Below are 15367 nucleotides of genomic sequence, written 5' to 3'. Positions count from 1 at the left end.
TTTACATTGTTTACTGATGGTTCCTTATCTTGTTTACTGATGGTTCTTTACATTGTTGACTGGCGGTTCTTTATCTTGTTAACTGGCGGTTCTTTATCTTGTTTACTGATGGTTCTTTACATTGTTTACTGATGGTTCTTAACTTTGTTTACTGGCGGTTCTTTACCTGTTTACTGATGGTTCTTTACATTGTTGACTGACGGTTTTTTTACATTGTTGACTGATGGTTCTTTACTTTGTTGGCTGGTGTTTCTTTACATTGTTTACTGGCGGTTCTTTTCATTGTGTATTTGTGGTTCTTTGCACTATTTACTGGTGGTTCTTTACATTGTTTCCTGGCGGTTCTTTACATTGTTTACTGTCGGTCTTTTACATTGTTGATTGGCGGTTCTTTACATTGTTTACTGGAGGTTCCTTACCTTGTTTACTGGCGATTATTTACATTGTTTATTGGAGGTTCTTTACATTGTTTATTGGAGGTTCTTTGCATTGTTTACTGGCGGTTCTTTACATTGTTTACTGGCGGTTCTTTACATTGTTGACTGGCGATTATTTACATTGTTTACTGGTGGTGATTTACCTTGTTTACTGGTGGTGATTTACATTGTTTACTGGTGGTTCTTAACATTGTTTACTGGTGGTTCTTAACATTGTATACTGGCGGTTCTTTACATTGTATACTGGCGGTTCTTTACATTGTTTACTGGTGGTGATTTACCTTGTTTTCTGACAGTTCTTTACTTTTTTTACTGGCGGTTCTTTACATTGTTTACTGGTGGTTCATTACATTGTTTACTGATGGTTCTTTACACTGTTTGCTGGTTGTTCTTTAAACTGTTTACTGGTGGTTCTTTACATTGTTTACTGGTGGTTCTTTACATTGTTTACTGGTGGTTCTTTACATTGTTTACTGACGGTTCTTTACATTGTTTACTGGTGGTTCTTTACCTTGTTTTCTGGTGGTTCTTTACCTTCCTTGTTTACTGACGCTTCTTTACCTGGCTAACTGGTGGTTCTTTACACTGTTAACTGGTGGTTCTGTACGTTGTTTACAAGTGGTCCTTTACATTGTTTACTGCTGGTTTTTTTTACATTGTTTACTGGCGGTTCTTTACATTGTTTACTGGCGGTTCTTTACATTGTTTACTGGCGGTTCTTTACATTGTTTACTGATTGTTTTTTGCCTTGTTTTCTGACAGTTCTTTACATTGTTTACTGGTGGTTCTTTTCATTGTTTATTTGTGGTTCTTTGCACTGTTTACTGGTGGATCTTTACATTGTTTCCTGGCGGTTCTTTACATTGTTTACTGTCGGTCTTTACATTGTTTATTGGCGGTTCTTTACATTGTTTACTGGAGGTTCCTTACCTTGTTTACTGGCGATTATTTACATTGTTTATTGGAGGTTCTTTACATTGTTTATCGGAGGTTCTTTGCATTGTTTACTGGCGGTTCTTTACATTGTTTACTGGCGGTTCTTTACATTGTTGACTGGCGATTATTTATATTGTTTACTGGTGGTGATTTACCTTGTTTACTGGTGGTGATTTACATTGTTTACTGGTGGTTCTTAACATTGTTTACTGGTGGTTCTTAACATTGTATACTGGCGGTTCTTTACATTGTATACTGGCGGTTCTTTACATTGTTTACTGGTGGTGATTTACATTGTTTACTGGTGGTGATTTACATTGTTTACTGGTGGTGATTTACATTGTTTACTGGTGGTGATTTACCTTTTTAACTTGTCGTTCTTCTCGTTGTTTACTGGCGGTTATTTACATTGCTTTCTGGCGGTTCTTTACATTGTTGACTGAAGGTTCTTTACATTGTTTACTGGTGGTTCTTTACATTGTTTACTGGCGGTTCTTCACCTGGTTTATTGGTGGTTCTTTACATTGTGTACTGGCGGTTATTTACATTGTTTACTGGCGGTTCTTTACATTGTTTACTGGTGGTTCTTTACATTGTTGATTGACGTTTTTTTTTTACATTGTTGACTGATGGTTCTTTACCTTGTTTACTGGTGATTCTTTACATTGTTTACTGGTGGTTCTTTACCTTGTTTACTAACGGTTCTTTACATTGTTTACTTACCTATTTACCTGGTTTACTGGTGGTTCTTTACCTTGTTTACTGGCGGTTCTTTATCTTGTTTACTGATAGTTCTTTACATTGTTTACTGGCGGTTCTTTACTTTGTTTACTGGCGGTTCTTTACATTGTTTACTGATGGTTCCTTATCTTGTTTACTGATGGTTCTTTACATTGTTGACTGGCGGTTCTTTATCTTGTTTACTGGCGGTTCTTTATCTTGTTTACTGATGGTTCTTTACATTGTTTACTGATGGTTCTTAACTTTGTTTACTGGCGGTTCTTTACCTGTTTACTGATGGTTCTTTACATTGTTGACTGACGGCTTTTTTACATTGTTGACTGATGGTTCTTTACTTTGTTGGCTGGTGTTTCTTTACATTGTTTACTGGCGGTTCTTTTCATTGTGTATTTGTGGTTCTTTGCACTGTTTACTGGTGGTTCTTTACATTGTTTCCTGGCGGTTCTTTACATTGTTTACTGTCGGTCTTTTACATTGTTGATTGGCGGTTCTTTACATTGTTTACTGGAGGTTCCTTACCTTGTTTACTGGCGATTATTTACATTGTTTATTGGAGGTTCTTTACATTGTTTATTGGAGGTTCTTTGCATTGTTTACTGGCGGTTCTTTACATTGTTTACTGGCGGTTCTTTACATTGTTGACTGGCGATTATTTACATTGTTTACTGGTGGTGATTTACCTTGTTTACTGGTGGTGATTTACATTGTTTACCGGTGGTTCTTAACATTGTTTACTGGTGGTTCTTAACATTGTATACTGGCGGTTCTTTACATTGTATACTGGCGGTTCTTTACATTGTTTACTGGTGGTGATTTACCTTGTTTTCTGACAGTTCTTTACTTTTTTTACTGGCGGTTCTTTACATTGTTTACTGGTGGTTCATTACATTGTTTACTGATGGTTCTTTACACTGTTTGCTGGTTGTTCTTTAAACTGTTTACTGGTGGTTCTTTACATTGTTTACTGGTGGTTCTTTACATTGTTTACTGACGGTTCTTTACATTGTTTACTGGTGGTTCTTTACCTTCCTTGTTTACTGACGCTTCTTTACCTGGTTAACTGGTGGTTCTTTACACTGTTAACTGGTGGTTCTGTACGTTGTTTACAAGTGGTCCTTTACATTGTTTACTGCTGGTTTTTTTACATTGTTTACTGGCGGTTCTTTACATTGTTTACTGGCGGTTCTTTACATTGTTTACTGATTGTTTTTTGCCTTGTTTTCTGACAGTTCTTTACATTGTTTACTGGTGGTTCTTTTCATTGTTTATTTGTGGTTCTTTGCACTGTTTACTGGTGGTTCTTTACATTGTTTCCTGGCGGTTCTTTACATTGTTTACTGTCGGTCTTTTACATTGTTTATTGGCGGTTCTTTACATTGTTTACTGGAGGTTCCTTACCTTGTTTACTGGCGATTATTTACATTGTTTATTGGAGGTTCTTTACATTGTTTATCGGAGGTTCTTTGCATTGTTTACTGGCGGTTCTTTACATTGTTTACTGGCGGTTCTTTACATTGTTGACTGGCGATTATTTACATTGTTTACTGGTGGTGATTTACCTTGTTTACTGGTGGTGATTTACATTGTTTACTGGTGGTTCTTAACATTGTTTACTGGTGGTTCTTAACATTGTATACTGGCGGTTCTTTACATTGTATACTGGCGGTTCTTTACATTGTTTACTGGTGGTGATTTACATTGTTTACTGGTGGTGATTTACATTGTTTACTGGTGGTGATTTACATTGTTTACTGGTGGTGATTTACCTTTTTAACTTGTCGTTCTTCTCGTTGTTTACTGGCGGTTATTTACATTTCTTTCTGGCGGTTCTTTACATTGTTGACTGAAGGTTCTTTACATTGTTTACTGGTGGTTCTTTACATTGTTTACCGGCGGTTCTTCACCTGGTTTATTGGTGGTTCTTTACATTGTGTACTGGCGGTTATTTACATTGTTTACTGGCGGTTCTTTACATTGTTTACTGGTGGTTCTTTACATTGTTGATTGACGGTTTTTTTTTACATTGTTGACTGATGGTTCTTTACCTTGTTTACTGGTGATTCTTTACATTGTTAACTGGTGGTTCTTTACCTTGTTTACTAACGGTTCTTTACATTGTTTACTTACCTATTTACCTGGTTTACTGGTGGTTCTTTACCTTGTTTACTGGCGGTTCTTTATCTTGTTTACTGATGGTTCTTTACATTGTTTACTGGCGGTTCTTTACTTTGTTTACTGGCGGTTCTTTACATTGTTTACTGATGGTTCCTTATCTTGTTTACTGATGGTTCTTTACATTGTTGACTGGCGGTTCTTTATCTTGTTTACTGGCGGTTCTTTATCTTGTTTACTGATGGTTCTTTACATTGCTTACTGATGGTTCTTAACTTTGTTTACTGGCGGTTCTTTACCTGTTTACTGATGGTTCTTTACATTGTTGACTGACGGTTTTTTTTACATTGTTGACTGATGGTTCTTTACTTTGTTGGCTGGTGTTTCTTAACATTGTTTACTGGCGGTTCATTACATTATATACTGATGGTTCTTTACCTTGATTACTGATGGTTCTTTACCTTGTTTACTGGTGGTTCTTTACCTTGTTAACTTTGTGGTTCTTAACATTGTTTACAGGCGTTTATTTACACAGTTTGTTGATGGTTCTTTACATTGTTTACTCGTTGTCATTTACATTTTAATTGTGATTCTTTACCCCCTGAACAAATTGTATTTACATTGTTGTCTGGTGGTTCTTTACTTAGCCATATATTTTTTCCCTTAACATTTGTTTCACATTTTCAGTATTTCTTGTTTATCCAATACAAACAGGATCTTTATTGATAGCCATTACATCATTTAATGATTTGTTTGTGACAAGGTGTTAATATCAATGTTCAACAAACCGTAGCATTATTTTTAACTCGCGTTTAATATAACAAAATTCAATGTTGACACAACCTATGTTGAAAATTGTGACTTTGCGTCTTTAAACGTCTTCACAGAATGGTCGTTTTCACACAAATACTAATTCGAGTCAGCTCCTCTACAAGCCTACTAAGGCTCTATATTCGGACAATATCTACAGTGGAGTGATTTAGTACGTTTTTATCCGAACCAAACAATCCTGAGGTGTTCCGTTTTTGTACATTTTCTGCATTTTATTCGACGGGGTTTTATGATAGCATCTCATTCCGCAGTGTTGTTTTATCAGCTTCGGGCAGACGACGTGAGAACGAACTGGGACGAGGCTGAAACTAACATTAAAAAACTCACCCAGGCGTACGATTACAAAAGCACTAGACCATTCAATATTGCTATCTAAAATGTTTACTTCTATCGTCGCAATAAAAGTTGTATGGGACGACAATGAGAGCCCCATAGTACTTATTACCAGTTCAGTGATATAGGTATCAGGCGGCCCTGCGGTATATCTACCACACGGCGAGACATGTTGTACCTTACACATCAACTTGCTGCGGGACCCACATATTGTAGGCAGGTTTCATATTATGGGTTTACTGTTGATATTCTACACAAAATATAACAAAAAAATTTAAGTGTGTAAAGGTATCAGACAGAAAAGTAAATAGATTCCATCTTACGGTTGTATTCATTTTTATAAAAATACAGGTAAGATATTTTTAAAGCTTGCCTCGCGTCAGAAAGGAACGAGTTCGGTGATGGTACTCACGTGGTTAACACTGATATGTAAGGACTCTGATCATTACTGGTGTCGAAATATGATGAGATTTCAAATAAGTCCTCATTTGATCCAGGACATCGTTACACCAGGTAGGTGCAGCAGAGACACACGTGCCATTGGGGGCAAGATTTTGCTGACTCGTTATAATCATGTTATAGAGTGGGAGAGATAGGGAGTGAAAGAGATGCAGGGGAGGGAAAAGAGGGATAGAGGGAGTGAGAGAGTAGAGAGGGACAGAAAAAGATAGGATAGTGGTAGAGGGTGGGGATGAAATAAAGGAGGGTGAAAGAGGGAGTGAGAGATAATAAAAGAGTGCGATATCATAGGGGAGAGGGCGTGGGAGGGAAGGGGGGAAGCGAGAGATAGAGAGGGTTGGAGAGGGAGTAAGAAAGGCGAGAGAGGAGTTGAGTGAGAGTTATACGGAGAGGGAAATGTTTGGGTATAGAGATGGGGTGTGAAAGAGGGCAAGGGAGAGAATGATGGAAATAGAGTTTAGTTTGTTTGGTTTGTTTTTGTTTAACGTCCTATTAACAGCCAGGGTCATTTAAGGATGTGCCAGGCTTGGAGGTGGAGGAAAGCCGGAGTACCCGGAGAAAAACCACCGGCCTACGGTCAGTACCTGGCAACTGCCCCGCGTAGGTTTCGAACTCGCAACCCAGTGGTGGAGGGCTAGTGTTAAAGTGTCGGTACACCTTAACCACTCGGCCACCGCGGCCCCCTTGGAAATAGAGAGTAAGGGAAGTGGTGGGATAGAGGGAGAGAGTGCGAAAGTGGGAGAGGGAGTGAGAGAGATGGAGGGGGAATGTGCGAGAGAGGGCAAAGTGAAGAAAATGGTGGGATATAGGGAAAGGGATGAAGAGGGGGTAGGGAAGGCGAGAGAGGAGAGGGGTTGGGGAGTTATACGGAGAGGGGAGGGGGAGTTATACGGAGAGGGGTGGAGGAGTTATACGGAGAGGGGTGGGGGAGTTATACGGAGAGGGGTGGGGAGTTATACGGAGAGGGGTGGAGGAGTTATACGGAGAGGGGAGGGGGAGTTATACGGAGAGGGGTGGGGGAGTTATACGGAGAGGGGAGGGGGAGTTATACGGAGAGGGGAGGGGGAGTTTATACGGAGAGGGGTGGGGTAGTTATACGGAGAGGGGTGGGGGAGTTATACGGAGAGGGGAGGGGGAGTTATACGGAGAGGGGTGGGGGAGTTATACGGAGAGGGGAGGGGGAGTTATACGGAGAGGGGTGGGGGAGTTATACGGAGAGGGGTGGGGGAGTTATACGGAGAGGGGTGGGGGAGTTATACGGAGAGGGACGGGGGAGTTATACGGTGAGGGAATGTTTTTGTTAGGAGGAAATGGTTTGATAGATAGAGAGTGGAGGGGGGGGGGGGGGGGGGCTAGTAAGGGCAAAAGAGGAATAAGGCGTGAGGGATATAGCGTGGTGGAAAAGGGTGGGACAGAGAGAGAGAGCGGGTAAGAGAGGGAATTAAAAAAGGGAAAGAGAAGAGAGGAGTGAGGGAAAGGGTTGGGTATAAGGAGAGGAAGTGAGGAAGGATGCGAGAGGGAAATGGAGTGAGGGAGATACAGAGGGAAGGAGGGAGAGCTAGCCGGATAAGGGAGGGAGAGAGTGTAAGAGATGAAGAGGGTGGAGACAGAGGGGTGGAAAAGGGAAAGATCAAGAGAGGATGGAAGGAGGAGAGATGAAGAGGGTGGAGACAGAGGGGTGGAAAAGGGAAAGATCAAGAAGGTCTGAGAGAGAGGATGGAAGGAGGAGAGATGAAGAGAGAAGGGGAGGAGAAAGAATGTAAAGAGAGAGAGAGAGGATGTTCGAGGGTTAATGGTGTTATGTGGATAACAAATTAGTAGGTGAGAAACAGGATAAGAGATTGTGACTTAATGTGAGAGAATGTTGGACATACACCGAATGTGAAACATAGACCGACAGAATAAAGTCAGAAAGTCAGAGTAAATAAAATATAGACTGTGAAAACTGGAGAATAAGAGACAGAGACTGGGAGATGTTCTCTTAGGAATCAAAATATCCGAACTTATGGGGTTACAATTTCAGATATGGGGATATGGACATGAAGTCGTCCAGTAATAAAACAGGACATGGAGACGTCCAGTAATAAAACAATGAATGGAAACGACAGCAAGAGAAACAGAAAAAAATGGCATTACCGATATTCGATTTTTTTTTATTTGTCTATCCTTTCCAATCAAGTAGATCAATATTTGCACGTGCAGAAACGTCATCTTTGTCTAAATATCGATTTTGCTTCGTTCACGACTATTTTCAGTAACATTGTTAAAATGGTGTCAAATTTGAAAATTTAATCATCAGTCACCGTTCAAATCAATTTATTCTTCAAGTGTTAGATACAAAGATAACACGAACAATATAATTTATCAGTTCATTTTCGTTTTTTTCTAATCTTACTTTGATAGGTTTGGATTTCTCCCCTTCACGTGACTGAACAGCAGTATTCATTTTTATCTCGGCTACTGCTATTGCATTGATAACTTCATCATATATTGTCACCTATCAAGTTTACCGATTATTTTCAAAAATGTCTTTTACGTTTTTTATTTCTTTCTTTTTTGTTTTTCTATCGTTTAAATTAGAACGTTAATCAATTCCACAAATCAGACAAAATAATAAAAAAAAACACCATTCTGAATTAATTTACTAATAATATCAATACAAATTGCGAAATATTTGAAATGACTAAATATATCAATCAAGCTAACTATTCTGAAAGGAACTGATACATGGTAGTGTTTGTTCAACAACTTACTTCATCAACAGACTTTCAGATTATATATATAGTTGAGGTGAGTTGAGGCCGGCTATCTTAAAATCATCTGCCACGCAACAAAGGCACAGGTTTACACAGAATGTAACACATAAACTTAGCGAGTGCATTAGCGAGCAGCTACTCGTTTTATATAGGAAAGGTACAAATGACACTTACAAAATAAATATCTCTAAAAATCGCTTTCTATTTTCCTGTTAACACACGCTGTTAGACGTAAGCACAGGACAAAACGATAGAGAGCAGCTTGGTAAGGTTGAGTTGTTTTCTGGATGAAATAAATATTTCAGAATTCAGGGTAGGAAGTCTGATTTCATTAGTCCCATGTGATATGTGCTTACAGCTATATCAATGATTGATAACAATCAGCCGAGAACAAGTCAAAACAAATGGGCTTTTGTCATCATATACACCGCGTACCGTGCTTGATTAAAAGCACATTTCTAAAAATGCAACGACAGATATCAGAATTTTATAATAAATCCTTAACCGTTTACAATAAAAATGAAGATTCCATAGCAATATTCAAAATGGTGGGTATTTCATCGAAATATCTAACTGCGGGTAGAAAAACAACAGAGATTATTGACACAATAATGAAGCCATAATTCAAACTAAAAATCGATAAGACAAGGAAAAATATAAACAAAAATATATATTTGAATGGAGACTCCTGAAAATGCACAAGGAGAATATGACCAGCTGATAGAGAGGAGTAAGCGCCTTCTGCATCATCGACGACACTGGTCATACAAATCTAGGTCACAGCGACACCCGCCATACAAATATAGGTCACGGCGACGCCCGCCATACAAATATAGGCCACGACGACATCCGTCATACAAATCTAGGGCACGACGACACCCGCCATATAAATCTAGGTCACGGCGACACCCGTCATACAAATCTAGGTCACGACGACACCCGCCATACAAATCTAGTTCACGACGACAACCACCATAACAATCTAGGTCACGACGAAAACTGAATACAATTTTCTAGGTCACAACGACAGCCACCATGTAAATCTAAGTCACAATCTCAGGTGAGAGTTAGGGTGGTGACAACAGGACATACCAACAATAATTAAACACTTGGTTTATTGTGCTTAACGTCCTATTAACAGCCAGAGTCATTTAAGGACGTGCCAGGTTTTGGAGGTGGAGGAAAGCCGGAGTACCCGGAGAAAAACCACCGGCCTACGGTCAGTACCTGGCAACTGCCCCATGTAGGTTTCGAACTCGCAACCAAGAGGTGAAGGGCTAGTGATAAAGTGCCGGGACACCTTAACCACTCGGCAACCGCGACCCCTTATAATTAAACATATTTAAACACGACTGTCTTCATACCACACAGGAAAACAGAATAACTCCAAATGAGATCGTGATGTCGACCATGACACTTGCCTGTAATGACGTACGGTTATGTTAATGTAATGACGTACGGTTCTGTTAATGTAATGACGTACGGTTCTGTTAATGTAATGACGTACGGTTCTGTTAATGTAATGACGTACGGTTCTGTTAATGTAATGACGTACGGTTCTGTTAATGTAATGACGTACGGCTCTGTTAATGTAATGACGTACGGCTCTGTTAATGTAATGACGTATAGTACGGTTAATGTAATAATGTACGGTTCTGTTAATGTAGTGACGTACGATTCTGTTAATGTTATGACGTACAGCTCTGTTAATGTAATGACGTAAGGTTCTGTTAATGTAATAATGTACGGTTCTGTTAATGTAATGACGTACGGCTCTGTTAATGTAGTGACGTGCGGCTCTGTTAATGTAAAGACGTATGGTTCTGTTAATGTAATGATGTACGGTTCTGTTAACGTAATGACGTACGGTTCTGTTAATGTAGTGACGTACGGTTCTGTTAATGTTATGACGTACGGTTCTGTTAATGTACGGTTCTGTTAATGTAATGACGTACGGTTCTGTTAATGTAATGACGTGCGGCTCTGTTGATGTAATGACGTACAGTTCTGTTAATGTAATGACGTACGGTTCTGTTAATGTAATGACGTTCGGTTCTGTTAATGTAATGACGTACGGTTCTGTTAATGTAATGACGTTCGGCTCTGTTAATGTAATGACGTTCGGCTCTGTTAATGTAATGACGTTCGGTTCTGTTAATGTAATGACGTTCGGTTCTGTTAATGTAGTGCCGTAAGGATCTGTTAATTGCGAATAACACTTTTAATGCTGTTAATATCATTGCGTATATTACTGTTAATGTCATGGCGTAAATTATTTTTAATGACATGGCTTATATTACTGTTAATGTCATGGCGTATATTACTGTTAATATCATGGCGTATATTACTGTTAATGTCATGGCGTTTATTAGTGTTAATGTCATGGCATATATTACTGTTAATGGCATGGCGTATATTACTGTTAATGTCATGGCGTATATTACTGTTAATGTCATGGCGTATGTTACTGTTAATATCAAGGCGTATATTAATGCTAATGTCATGGCGTATATTACTGTTAATATAATTGCGTATATATCTGTTATCTCATTGCATTTATTACTGACATGATGACATACTATTTTAAGATATTTTGTGATGATAATGTCATCATTAGCTGGTGTATAGATATGTATCAGCTGAAAATGAAGTTTTTGTGTACTTTATGGTACAGTACAATTGATGAATACTTTCCTAATAACAGCACACCTCTTTCGAATTATGTATACACCATATACAAAATGTATACGCTTTAAGGTAAACAAGTTTCCAAATATCATAAATGTCGAAATTATGTAAAAATGATCAAGTGTTAATAGTTCTGTAATAGTGATATAAATACACATGTGTAGTCTGTGTCGGTTTCTACTATGCTTTATGCAACGTTAATGTCGAGAAAATAAACAAGCTTATGCATGAAAACTAGCTATCTTAAACATTTAAAATCTATTCACGACTTTTTAAAATATATTAAAGAATTAACATGCACTCCAAATTTTCTATATGGGGATCACAAGAAATTGATTTTACTTCCAACATCCCACGAAAAATGTTGCCTACTTTAACATCTTGGTTAATTTTTCAAGCTAACTATACGTTGAAAGTTGTCCGCAGGTAAATGACTTCTACAATTATGAATAGTCTGAACGCATGCGCGCGGTCGCTTTAAAAACAAATTGTAATTTAGCTATGAGTATGTTTCGACATGTACTATGCATTTCTGTAACCCGAGCATCGTGCCGTGGTGCTCGTTTCAGAAATCAAAGTTACGCATTGTGAATATATTTCATGAGCACACAACCTCATAAATTACTAAGCTTGAGAGTCTCGCCCGATCATAGAATGATACTCACCACAACTGCATGATTCGCCGTGACTTGGACAACAGCATGTTCATCCTTGTGACAGTGACCAACTACAAAGTCCAGAATCTCTTGACCATCACTTTCCTCTGTGATAAATCTCCGAATTCGTGAACCGCTTGGTTGATCAGGTTAGCTACAGACGTGTACATACATACTGAATGAGATCAACGCCGTCAGAATCACCGATAAATGTGTCCTATAGACTTTTAAAGACAGCGGTTTTAAATTGTCTAACTAAGCACCTGTTGTATGTCCATTTTGTGGACAGTGGAAACAAGAATGACCGGGACTGCTAGACCAACATCCCTGTCGACATCAACAATGAAAATGCGTCTTTTCCGGTTAGCATTCTGTGTTATGCAAAATTTGTGAGTGCAATTCAGATTTCATTCGCATTAGCAATTGAAATGAAGCCGGTGGGCCAAATAGAGTCGTCAAGCGAGAGTATTAATATTTTATACTATATTAACTGATCAATGCCCATTTTCCTGTGAGGAACTACTGTCAATGAATAAAAAAGATATACAACTTCGTGACTTGAGTATACTTTTATTTCTAATAGTGATTCTATGCAGACGAGAAGTTATAAGCAGCCTTTCGCCATTTGCAATCCAGATCGCCCGACTTTCTAGCGTAAATCCGCCGACGTTTCTATCCGACCTGTTTACCGGTTCGTAGCGAATCCTGAAATTAGATACAGCAGACAGGCCTTGATTCGGACATATATAACTAGATTCGATACTAAATTTACATAACACTATAGGGAGTCGGTTTCATTTAATAGAGCATAGGATAAGTCGATTTTCATTGACGGAATAAACGTGAAAAATGTAAACATAGAACAACCTCGAACACAGTCGAGCTCCATTGAATTAAAACTATAACTGTTCCCGGAAGGGGATAAGCTTGCGGTGCAGACAATATCCAAACCGAACAATGAGCCAGGGAATTCTTTGTAAACATCGTGTTAATGACTTGAAGGGCAAAAATTGCCGACAATTAACCATAATCAGCTTAATTTACACGCTCGTCTGGTTTCTGCGCGCGTGCGCGTCCCCAATGGAAAACTCGTTGGGAGGGACATATGTTTCCACAACAGGGATCAGTATGCTGAGGTGTAATGCTAAATGTATATGAATTTGAACATGAACACATTAATAATAAGCAGAAATATAATGAAGGATTAAAAAAAATCTCAATATTCAACACTTTTATATATAATATCACTATGTCTTTCGTTTTAACTTTTCTACAGATTTCCATACTTTTTAGTTTCAATATTTTGGCGGTGATACATTGGCAGTACCGCGACTTTTAAGGTATGCTTTCCACTTCTGGCAGACGTAAGTGCTCCTATTATACGTCATTTCCGGCTGTAAAACTTGCGTAATAGCATAATGACTTTCAGACAAAGGGCAAATTTGTTTTGCAAAAACTGTTATGATACATGGTTTAAGCCTAAACCGATTTTTGTTTCTATTTGTTGCCGTTAAACCGAAACTGGTTTGTTAGACTAATCAAAACCGTCCCATGAAAAATGAACTATGTTCCAAGAATAAGATCATGTGGATGCTACACTTCTGCAGGATGTTCTCCACTGGCGTGGTGGATGTTCTCATTAAATACGATGACTACATACTGTGCAATCCACCCCCTACCCCTTTTTTTCGGGCGGGGGGGGGGGGGGGGGGGCATTTAGCAACAAGGCAAGGTCTTTCTCAACTCCCTCCGTAGCATTTTTTTTTAAATTTTTTTTTTCACATTGCTTTTAAGCCCGCCCAACCACGTTTTTACTTTCAGTTGAGTTGACTGGAACACAACAATGACAAAACTAGACCAACGAGCCTTCTATCCGTCAATATACAGATCACTAGATGAATTTTTGTCATTTGTTTAAAAAGGTTAAAAATTAAAAATCCGCCGTCTCTGTTTAAATATTGAAAAGCGAGAATTATCAAAACATCGTTATTGTGTATAGACGTTCTCATTTATGAATGAAGTTTAAACTCATCAGTATCAAACACCATATCAGTTTTTCTTGCTTCAACGAATTTGGGGGGAAATAATGAAATTGATGGAAGATGTCAAAACTGATTCTAAAAGGAAGTGGACAATGTCATACAAATTGATTGACCTCTTTCAGATCGACGATCGCCCGCCAATAATAGGTCAGACATAGGACAAAGCTAATAAAAAATGATAAAAATAAAAATCGCGTTTCATCGACAAAAAACTGATCTGTGTGTATTACTAAATCAGTCAGGCATGACACGGGTCTTGAGGAACAATACCCTATATTTTGTAATGTACTGAATATTTCATGACAAAATACAGATGGTTTTCCTGAAATACCAACGGGACGTAATTACTCATCTCCGATGTATCAATACAGCGTGTTCAAAACTGCACCGGAAAGATAGAAAACGTAGAATTGTATCTGCTATCAATAAAAATCAGTAGAATAGTCAATAATGCTTAGATTTTCAATTCTATATGAGAGTTTGTCGAGTGAAAATGGGGACAAACAGACAGATACACATAAAACACGGTCGGACGTTCAGACAGTTACTTGTACTTGTGAAATCCTAAATAAAAAATCAGTGGTTAGGGTGTCCTGAAACTTTATCACTAGCCCTCCACCTCTTGGTTGCGAGTTCGAAACCCGCGTGGGACTGTTGCCAGGTACTGACCGTAGGCCGGTGGTTTTTCTCCGGGTACTCCGACTTTTCTCCACCTCCAAGACGAGGCACGTCTTTAAATGGCCCTGGCTGTTAATAGGACGTTAAACAAACCTAAATCGGGCTTAGAATTAGACGAATCTTACTCATAGCAATGTTATCAAAATAAAATTCTTGGTTAGAAAGAAAAGATAGTTTGGTGTTCATTTAGAAAATTGTGTACTCTTTGTTTTGTGATGTTTCTGTATTGAAATCAGCGTGCGTCTGTGTTTTGTTTTTACTGTTCATATTGGATGATAAAACAAAAGACAATTTAGGCACAACCATTTCTGAACGGTCAACTTGTCTGTCATGTTTGCATGTAAACAAAATATAAGTGTGTGCTTTAATTTATCTCGCGACCCCCCCCCCCCCCCCCCCCCCCCCCCCTCCCTCCCCCTCTCTCTATAAGTGCTCCTTCCCTTCCCAGACCCCTATACCCCACCCAACCCCTTGGGAGGTAAAATGTCTATTACAATTAACATGACCCTTGGTCAAATCATAAATATCAGTCGGATAATAAAATCCGTATATCACCAGAACTAATTTACTGACACTAGTCTATGTACAATGTCGTGGTGTTATGCTGTCTGGGGACTTAAATGTCATCCACGGCTGAAAATCTGTCTTATATATTATGACCAAGTGTGGAGTATGAAATCGTCGCATTTACTAAACTA

At 38.7% G+C, this 15367-nt stretch overlaps 1 protein-coding gene across 2 annotated transcripts in view; it reads right to left on the bottom strand.

Annotated features, from left to right (window-relative positions):
• LOC117327146 overlaps positions 1–12335 on the bottom strand; it is a 162104-nt gene extending 149769 nt beyond the window's left edge. The window contains exon 1 of one of the 2 annotated variants that reach the window (XR_004532584.1): positions 11959–12327. The gene's annotated coding sequence lies outside the window, so the exon portion shown is untranslated. Of the gene's footprint in view, positions 1–11958 lie in introns of both variants that reach the window. The other variant, XM_033883997.1, reaches the window with a different exon arrangement.
• Positions 12336–15367: the final 3032 nt, after the last annotated feature.

The sequence above is a fragment of the Pecten maximus genome, chromosome 5 (assembly GCF_902652985.1).
Source record: "Pecten maximus chromosome 5, xPecMax1.1, whole genome shotgun sequence".
NCBI classification, from domain to species: Eukaryota; Metazoa; Mollusca; class Bivalvia; order Pectinida; family Pectinidae; genus Pecten; species Pecten maximus.
This window is presented reverse-complemented; position numbering and strand designations above follow the sequence as displayed.